The following is a 10,895-nucleotide window of genomic DNA, read 5'->3' as shown; positions in this document are numbered from 1 at the left end:
CAACAGGTGCGTGTGTGTAAAAAAAAAAAAATCTAGCATATGACCCCTCAGTGATGTGGGTGCTGGAAAAGCTCTGTGGGCCCCACAATGATGCAATTGTTTTATCCACACCATCCATTAAACCTGAATGAAGGAGAAACACAGATAAGAAGTTTTTAATCATGGTCATTCAATCCCTAATCTGTAGGTCACATGGGCGTTTGGTTCTGCCTAATTTTTAGACTCGTACCCTAAAATGACTTAACAAGATAGACGTGGGCGGATAAAACACACACACCATAGTGGAGCTTACATAGCTTTTCCAGAACCCACCATTAATACTAGCTTAGATAAACGTGTCGATGAAACATTCTCAAAAGGAAGGAGGGAGAGAGAGAGAGAGAGAGAGAGAGAGAGAGAGAGCAGGCTAGATGAGTCGCGCAGACAAACAGTAAGTTTCTGACATGCCAAGTGAAAACTGTTAGAAATGGAACCACGCTAAACAAATTAGGTGAGTCCAGGTAATAGCTTAATTAATAGGTGAGTCCCTAACCGTGGGGCCGACCTTGATATATGTGTTATTTATCCACTCTATCCATCAGTTTTTCTGATCATTTTAGCACATATTTCAAAAATATGAAGCAGATGCAAATCTCAAGTGGACCACACCATAGGAAACAATGTTCTTTAAATGCCCACCATTAAAAAATTCCTAGGGCCCACCATAATTTTTATTTTCCATTCAGCATGTTGATAAGGTCACACAAACCTGGATGAAGGGAAACCACAAATATCAACTTGATCTAAAACTTTTTTGGCACACAAAAGTTTTTAATGATCAATCACTACTTTTCTTGTGATGTAGTCTTCTTGAGATTTAGATCTGCTTCATTTTGGGGATTATGCCTTAAAAAGATGTTAAAAAACAAACTGATGGATGGAGTGAATATAAAACATCTACATCAAGTTGGGCCCCATGGCTAGGGACTCACCTGCTAAGCTATCACGGTTCACCTAAACCAGGCTGGGCCACTAAAAGCATGTTTGAAAGTGGTTTGGATGTCACACGTGGTGCTGGCCCTATCAAACCTTGCCAGGTCAAGGCCTTACAGCATACTGCCACAAAAAATTCAAATGCAATGTACAAAATCATAGACGCCATATATATATATATATATATATATATATATAACATGTTTGAAAGTGGTTTGGATGTCACACATGGGGCTGGCCCTATCAAACCTTGCCAGGTCAAGGCCTTACAGCTTACAGCCACAAAAAATTCAAATGCAATGTACAAAATCATAGCCGCCATATATATATTAAAAGAAAGGCATTACCAAGTCCATGAGAACAATCTTCTCTTTCTTTGATGGGAATGACAAACTACTCATCCACACAATCTACTTCAATGGACCATGCTGAGATTAGGGCTGATGGTTCCCATCTCAATGAGCCACTCCTTAGTACCGAAGAGGGAGAGGTCATGGAGTCCTCCAAACGGGCACAGCCCGGCACCACCTACTTTAGGACTTTGCTCAATGGCCTCAATTCCTTGTCAGGTCTCTCTCTCTCTCTCTCTCTCTCTCTCTCTCTCTCTCTCTCTCTCTCTCTCTCTCTATATATATATATATATATATATAGACACACACACACACACATGCATGTGGTATGTTTTTCTTACTGTTAAACAAAATTCCATAGAAAAAGGAAAGAATTTGTGATCATTATTTAATAATGATATCCCAAGGGATCAAGGATTTTAAGGAATTTTATTTTACTAGTATGTTCAATTTCCAAATGAAAATCTATAACTTATTGTATAACAATAAAAGTCACTATGAATATTATGATCGAAAATTGTAGAATTGAACAGTAAGGTGATTTCATTATAGGGTTCTTGATTTTCTTAACATATCAAGTATTAGGCTTTTTTTTTCTTTTTTCTTTTTTTTAAATTTTATTTTTCGATTTAGTGCAAAGGCTTGGTACCTTGTGAGTATACCTACATGGGGCCATGTGGCCCAACTAGGCCCACCCATGGTCACAATAGACAAATATTAAGGGTTCAGCTTATATAGATAGCCCATATATGCCACTGATGTCATCCTCTTGGGTTGATCCCGGACATTTAAATATGGCTTGACAAATGGATGGTGAAATTTTTTTCCATACTTTTTACTATGTATTTCACAAAGTCCATTCCTCAATCCATTTAGGGTGGATTGCTCCTATAGTCTTTAATTATTCACTTAATCCAACCTTGGAATTTACATTTTGACACGGTCTCAAGAATTTTCTCCCCATCATGGCTCTTGCAGTGTTAAATTAAAACATGAGATTTATGTGCTGGTGGGCTAGAATCCTCTCTAACACCTATTTTACCTGGTTCATGAAACACCCAAGTTTACTCAGCCCCATGTTTAACTATTCACTCCCTCTGCCAGGTCCATTCCTTTGATATTTCAAAGCCATAAGCTAAAAATTAGCTAGACCCATGACTCAGATGGATCACACCACATGGAACAATGGCATGAGATGCCAACTATATAAGCTTGTGTTTGGGCCCACTATGGTGTGTATCCCTCACCAAACCTATTTACGAAGTGCTGAGTAGTGCGACTTTCCATGATGAAGGACAAAGAGAAGATACAAAAATCAGCCTATCAACAGTACTCAAGCACGCTACAACCCAATGGCGTGGCTTGCATGAGCTTTTAATAGGGCTCTACTTCTGTATGTTCAGTCCAAATGATGATTATCATCATTTTGAATTTTAGACCTACAGTAGGGTGGATCAATGGAGTTTGGGTGTTGCGTGGTGTGGAAAACGGGACATAGATTGCCTACTGCTAAAACTCTATATATAGGCCCATGGCCCACAATGATGTATGTATATTATCTATGCTGTCTATCTATTTTATCATATCATTTTACGGCCTCTTCTGGTCCATTGAAACATACTGGTGCGGCTTCAGTGGATCCCCTGATACACTGAGGTGGCCGACCGTGGTGTACATATGTGATCACTTATATCAATGCCATTCATCCAATTTGAAAATGCATTTTAGGTCATGATCTCGTAGACACCCCACCTGGCCAAGCACAACTGGCGGTTGTATGAGAACCGCCGGTATTGGCAAAACCCATGAGTTGACAAAGGCCACCTTGTCTGGCCAGTTGTGATGGGACCCCTTCCCTGTCTCATATCTTGATTCTTGGCACCTTATCTTGCTGATGCCCCATGACCCTAGGCTAGTATACAGAAACCAACAGTTAGCATCTTACCGTAGTTTCATGCTTTAAATACACCCCATTGGAGGAGCCAACCAAGGGAGAGTGTATGGAGAACAGAAGGCCGTGTGTGGAGAATGGAGAGACGAAGTGTGAGATAGAGGTAGAGAATGGAGGTTCACATATCTTAAAATTGAAGCAGATTCAAATCTCAGGTGGATTGTAATAGGTAATTAACCATTAAAAACTTCTACCGAGCCATAAAAGTTTTGGATCAAGTTGATATTAGTGTGGTATTTTCATCCAGATCCTTTTAACCTTATCAGTACGTTGGATGGCAAATAAACATTCCGGTGATTCATGAAATTTAGTGAGGATTCAATTGTGACTGTTTCGTATGGTATGGTCTACTTAAGATTTGAAATTATACCCTAAAATGGGCTTTCAAAATGAATGAACGGTGTGGATGTAAGGCACATGCATCACAGTGGGCTCCAAAATTAGGATCCACAGACATCGGTGAGTCCGGGAATCGACCCCAAACCGCGCCCGTGATTTTCTGGCGGTTGGTGGACTTCTCAGTTGCATCGTCACATGCGAAACGACTTTATTGAGATGGAATGGACTACAATGTCGGACCGTCCATTCATAATCTATCCCATGGAATGGACTTCTCAGTTTTGGATCATGTGAACTTGTCTTCCTCCGTACGTACACTGACCTACAGCAATACGGATCAACCAAAACGTAGACGTCCACCTTTAATTTCTTTATGAAGTGGACCGTGATGATTTTTATGTAATCTATCCCATCCCTCTGTTCACTTCTCTCACTAAAATTATGCCTACGGCTACATTGATTTATTGAAGCAACACCAAGGAAACAGCTCGTAGGGTATATCCCTACATACTGTTTTTACTTGTGTGGTCCAAATAAATCATTAGTGGTTGATTTTTGAACCGTAGGCCAAACATTAGATGACACATGTGATGGATGGAGTGGACTTTACATATACATTACGGTGGCCCATCTGAACCCACCCACACTTTGCTTGCAAGTCACACATCACGTGGTGCTAGAAAGGCTCTGCGGCACTCACCATGATGCATGCGTTTTATCCGCGCCCGTCCATCCATTTTGCCCACGTACCCTAAAATGAGGTAGATCCAAGTTTTCTGCTGGATGTGTGCCACCTTATTGCCTAATCTATTATATTTGAGACCTCTCCCAAACGAACCAAACATGGTCACTAATGAAAAAAATTAAAATCTGTCATGATAACTTTTAATCCTTACCCAAGAAACAGGCATTTCTAGCACGTGTGTTCTGAGGTAAAGACGGCTGCGGACAGTTACATGGCCAAGATGGATCAAAAAAGGCTTGGTCGACTGCAAAAGTGATTAGGACCATCGAACCATCTCACAATCCGGAATGAGTTATCGGACGTAAAATATATGATTTTGGGATAGAACCAACCCCGCTACACTTAGTTACGCAAGCCGGATTTGTGAAATACCACCAAATAGATGGTCATTTCCCTATTTTAATTCTATTTTTATTATAAATAGTAAGTTTAGTTTGATTATAATTCTTCTAAAACGTAATTCCATTGGGCGCAACTCCTAGAGCCCAATGGATAGAGTTATAATTAAACTAAAACTTGCTATTTATAATAAAAAATGGAATTAAAATACGAAAATGATTGGTGGTGGTATTTTGCAAATCCAGCTTGTGTAACCTGGCATAGCGAGGTCGGTTCTATCCCAAAATCATATATTTTACGTCCGATAACCCATTCCAAATTGCAAGATTAGCCTAAAATAAGATTCGATGGTCCGGATCACCTGTGTCGTCGACCGGGCCTTTTCTGATCCATCTTGGTCATGTAACTGTCCACGAACCTCTCTACATCATGTTCCCTGATAGATAATTCCATGTCTACCAAACAGGCCCCTGTACTTTGACTAGTAGCCTGTTTGTTTACTGAATTCAGTCAGCTGACATTTTTTATTTAATCATCTGCTAATCGGACAATTAGGACATTGGATTAGTGCAAGGTTTCATCGATGACCCATCTAATGTGGATCCAGCAGTTTGAGCGGTTTAAATTGTAGAAATTCGGGCCATCTGGAGTGGACACAGATTAGCCAATTTGGGTTAAATCGGGGAAGAAGGAAAGCCGGGTAGGGTTTTCCTAGCACAGTTGATCCAAACCCTAGCAGAGCATGATATTTTATACACACACCCACAAGTCGTACACGTGGCATGATATTTAAATTTTAATTTGTCTTGTATTCTATTGCATTTTGAAAATCTTAACATAGTTTAGAGTCATGCCAAACTGTCTAGAGTAACAAGTCAATTTATTAAGGATTTGTTTGATTTTTCAAATTTATTAGAAATATCTTGTAAATGGGTAATAATTATTCTAGTAAGTAATTTCTACATAATTCACAATGCTTGAGTTGATGGGTTTGCTTTTTGAACCGAGAAGGTACAATTCAAAATAAATGTGGGGCTATCATGAAGTATATGGCTTATCCACAACGTCCATCCATCATGCCAGCTCAATTTATTGCAAGAGCTAAAAACTGAGGCATATCTAAAGTTCAAGTGGACCACACCATAGGAAAAAGAAACTGAACACCCACAGTTAAAAACTTATTGAGACACTATTCCTTCTTGAGTGTTGGATTTATCTTATTTTTCTATTAATGCTTGAAAATGTTATGTTAAAATGGATGGATGGCACAGATATACCGTATATATCAAGGTGGAGCTCATAAATTTAAACCAACCATTTTGGATCCGTTTTCCAAGTGAAAGTACCCGTGTATTTTCAGACGGAATGAAAGTGTAATAATTACTTATTTAAAGGGATTTAGAAAATCAAACACGCCATAAGTTATAGAACACATGGGTACTGGAAAAGAAAAGGTTCTCATATATATCCAAATTGGTTTTCTAATTTCCTAAAAATATGTATTACATGAGTCATTATCATCATTTATGAGTGTTTGTTTAAATACGAATTATGGCTTATGCATCAAGAATTAGATACATTAAAACAAGTGGGTAAACTCTAATTATTACATTTTCACAACATAAAATTTCAATTTTCACGTAAAACAAACAAAGAAGGAAAAACATCATTGCAGTCAAATGTAAGTGCATGTCATCCAACAATTATAAGAGTAAATTACTCATTTACAATTATTTACCGTTATAATTGAGAAACCAAACATGCCCTTAATGGATCTCTATTACACGAGGGGCACATGGATCTATACAGTGGATAAATGATGCCCAAAAACCTTCCAAATTTAATTATTACATCTGTAATGTGTACAACTTGTCACATGGACAGCTGTTTTATTATTTCCCCAACTGTTTCATTAATTGTCCCTTATTATTAACAGTTGAGGATCTAGAATGCATCCGCTGGGGTGAAGTGTCTACTACACCTACATATCTATGATTAAATGAGGCAACTCCATGAAACTTGTTTGGCCCAGAATCAAATAGCAATTTGTAAAGTTGGGGTGACTCATGGTATCAAATTGGATTGGATCTGACCCAATCCAAGCTGATTAGGACAAAACTGATCAGTCCTAAAGCTAAGCTTTCACATGAATTACGTTTTCCACAAGGGTGAGGGTTACTTGGCTGACTGGCTTTCTTGGATTTAAAAGGGTACGAGTCCAGATGATTGATGTTCAGTGAATTGACTAGACGCCTACATGATGATTATACCATCCAAAAATTAAGCTGATCTAATCATCGGGCGTATGTCTACTGACATTTTTGTTTTACCACTATTAATAAACTAATTACGACATTGGATTAGTGCAATTTTTAGTCGATGGCACATCTTGAGCAGTGGATCTTACAATTCGAGCAGTTTAAAATGCAGAAATTTGGGCCATCTCTTATGGACTCAAATTAGCCGATTTGGATTAAATAGGGGAAAAAAGAAATGAGGTAAGGTTTTCACAGCATAGTAAATACGTAGAGATAATGGCATACAGCCATAAAAGTTCTTATATTTTGATTGAATTCCAAAAATTAAAAACTTTATTTCAAAATTGATGTAGGGAGGGTCGTAGACAATTACATGGCCAAGATGGATCAAAAAAGGCCCAGTTGACAAAAGAAGTGATCCGGACTGTCGGACTTTAAATCAGGTGTATCTCACAATCCGAAACGAGTTATCGGACATAAAATATATGATTTTGCCGAATTTGCGAAATACCGCTAGATCGGTGATTGTTTCCATATTTTAATTCCATTTTTACAATAAATAGTAAGTTTTACTTTTATTATAACTCTTCATCTGTTGGGCTTTATGAGTTGCGCCCAATGCGAAGAGAGTAAAGAAAAATTAGGAGAATAGATTAGGAGAGCAGCTTTGTGAAGCCAAATAGGACCGTTACTAAAGTTTATGCCATTGGCCAAAAAACTGCTCACTGTCTCATACATTACATATTCTATGCCTTATTTTTGAAAAGACACTTTTATGATCACATAATCTTGTATGAAGGGAAAACATAAATATAAGCTTGATCCAAAATTTTCGTGGCCCCTAAGAAGTTTTCAACCATTGGTTTTCGGTCCCCACTGCTTCTTGTAGTGTGGTCCAATTAAGCCTTCAATATGCCTTCCTTTTGGGTTCATTTCCTAAAATGATATACAAAAATACATGGACGGCGTGGATAAAGCTTAGACGTCATGGTGGGACCCATAAAGCTCCTTATATGACCGTCCGTCTCTAGCTGCATACCGGTGCGCTCGGTTCCGCACCATATTTCCTGCGAAAAGGCTCCAGCAGGAAGTTACTGCGGCACTTGAATGCTAGGTGGGGCCCACTGTGATGTTTGTGAGTAATTCACTCCGGCCATTCATTTTATGAGCTTATTTTAGGGCATGCGATAAAAAATAATCTAGATCTAAGAGTTCAGTGGACCACAGGAGAGGAAAAAATGGGAAAAGAAATGCCTATCGTTGAAACCTTTCTGGCCCCACCTTGATGTTTATATGCCCTCCAAACCGTTTACAAGGTCATTTCCATTGGATGAACTGTAAATAAATAAATAAATAACCTATTATAATACAAAACTTTTGTGATGATACAAATGTTTCGCAAAGTATTTGTTTAATCCCCAATATTTCCTCTCCTCTTGCCCACTTCAACTCTTGATCCCACTCACACTTCAACTCTAGATCCCACTCACTTTTAGTGAGCTATTCTAAAATGAACTAAAAAAATGAATGAATGGGGCAGATGCACACAAACATCATGGTGGGCCCCGCTTAGCTTGCTTGCCTAGAACTTTCTGCCAAAGGCTTTGGCAGGAAATCTACGCCTGCTGATCCTCCAAAACAAACGGGAGCAGAATAGCGCTTACTCTGTAACAGTTCAGTGGGTGTTGCCCCAACCTTGTGGGTTTACTTGATGTATCTATTATTATTATTATTATTTTTTATATTGACACCATTCATCTGTTTTACCATTTCATTTTAGGATGAGATGGCAAACCTTAAGAATATATAAATCTCAAGGGAACCATACCATTAGAAATAGTGATGAATGACCTTTAAAAACTTTTTACAGGCCACATAAGTTTTGGATCAAGTTAATCTTTATATATATATACTCTTCATCCATGTCTTCTTGACATTATCAATAGATTGGATGGGAAATAAACATTAAGAAAACATTACAATTTCTTCCTTTGAAAATTTTAATGGTGAGTCACTCAATCATCACCGTTTCTTGTATGGTCCACCTGAGATCTTGATCTACTTAATATTTGTTACCACGGCCTTAAATGATATGATATGAAGAAATGGATGAGCAATGTCGATATATAACAAATCATCAAAGTGGGCCCCACGGTAAGGGTAACATACACTAAGGTATTATCTAGATAACACCTAATGCACACCCCAAAAAATCTTCCCAAAATAAATTCATGTGCTCCCCTAGTTTCGGGGTCGAAGCCAGATCCAACAACACTACCATGTGGTGGAAGTTACAAAAGTCGTGGACTCTATCTTGATGTATATGTAGTACATGAATACTATCCATCCATTTTTAGAGGTCATTTTGGAGCATGGCCCCATATATGAGGTGGATTCAAATTTCAAGTGGACCACACCATAAGAAACCAAAGGATTAAATGCCGACTCTTGCTAACTTTTGGGGTGCCAAATATGTTGAATGGAAAAGAAGAATTATGATTGGGCCTTAATTTAGGTCCACATTAGCTTATCAACAGGGTAGATGGTAAAAAAGAATTACAATGGGACATAGAAAAATTTTAATGGTAGAATTTAATTGGCATGGTTAACTATTGTGGGTCCACATGAGCTGATTTGGATCTTTTCATTTTTGAGCTCGTGCCCCAAAATTATAATCAACAAAGTAGGGACAACATGTATCAAACAAACACATCATTGTGGGGCCCATGACATAGTACGCTGCCGGAATCCATTCCGAGAAATTTACAGAATTTTGAAATTTAAGCAGGTTTTAAGAAACAATTTAAAAGCAAACCTTTTTTTTTGTGGGAAATTCAATCGAAACTTAAGACATTGTCTCTAATAGATACTTAGAATTTGTAAACTATGAATGAATTAACTCAAATTAAGTGTTCAAAATAATGTGTCTATTGTAGATACATCAAGATCTGGAGTTGATATTAATTGAATGACACTATTCTTTGATTAATGTCCATTTGTGTTTCCGCTGCCAGGGCCTTCTTTACCATTCTTTGCCTATTTAGGGATTGTGTGCAGTTGCGGGGCTGCAATGTTTTACTTTCTGCTTTTAAAAATAAAAAATTTTAAAAAAAAATTAATTTTTATTTTTAACACCCATGCACTTATGTCATAGTGGGATTTCACCACCTATGGATACTCGAACCCCGGCAGGGTGTTGAAACTCATAAGGGGGTGTTTGGAGCTTGGGATTAGATGGGTTAAAGTGGGATGGAATTACAAAATGTAATGATTACACCGTTTCAAGGATTATCCTCTAATCCCATGGCTTGGACGCCATCCCACTTCATGTTTGGGTAACGGATTGGCCACTCATCTTGCCACTATGTCTCTGTGGGCCCCACCATGATGTATGTGGTTCATCTATGTTGTCCACCCTTTCTTCCATGTCATTATATGGTATGAGCCCGAAAATGAGTTTGATCCAAATCTCAAGTGGGCTACATAATTGGCCCTAGGAGGTTTTTAATGGTGTACTTAAATTACTACTATTTTCGCATGGTGTGGTCTACCTGAACTTTATGTCTACTTTATTTTTAGGATCAAGCCCTAAAATTATATTTCAAAATAGATGAATAGCATGAATAAAACACATGCATCATGGTGGGGTTTACATAATACCCACTACTAGTCACACGAAATCTAAAGTAGGATTGCAAAATCCTTTGCCTTATATTATTTTTAAGAAGAGCTTCACAACCCATACCTCATGTTTGTTTCAAATAAGTCATTACAAGTATCCATGGGATCTTAAAACGTGAACCCATGCACCAAACACTCCCGGGAGTCTAATAAGGATCCGTACTTTCTACTCTTCTAGCCGTGTCTTTTTCTAATTGGTCTCACTGTCTCGGTACTTTCAACTTTTTATAGCCGTTTCTTTTTCTAATTGGTCCGTACTA

At 38.1% G+C, this 10,895-nt stretch overlaps 1 pseudogene; it reads left to right on the top strand.

The window, feature by feature from the left end:
- Positions 1-1,313: 1,313 nt before the first annotated feature.
- LOC131231374 (amino acid transporter AVT1I-like) overlaps positions 1,314-10,895 on the top strand; it is a 44,067-nt pseudogene continuing 34,485 nt past the window's right edge.

Source organism: Magnolia sinica, chromosome 2 (assembly GCF_029962835.1).
Source record: "Magnolia sinica isolate HGM2019 chromosome 2, MsV1, whole genome shotgun sequence".
Lineage (NCBI taxonomy): Eukaryota > Viridiplantae > Streptophyta > Magnoliopsida > Magnoliales > Magnoliaceae > Magnolia > Magnolia sinica.
Note: the sequence above shows the minus strand (reverse complement) of the source record. Positions and strands in the feature narration are given on the sequence as shown.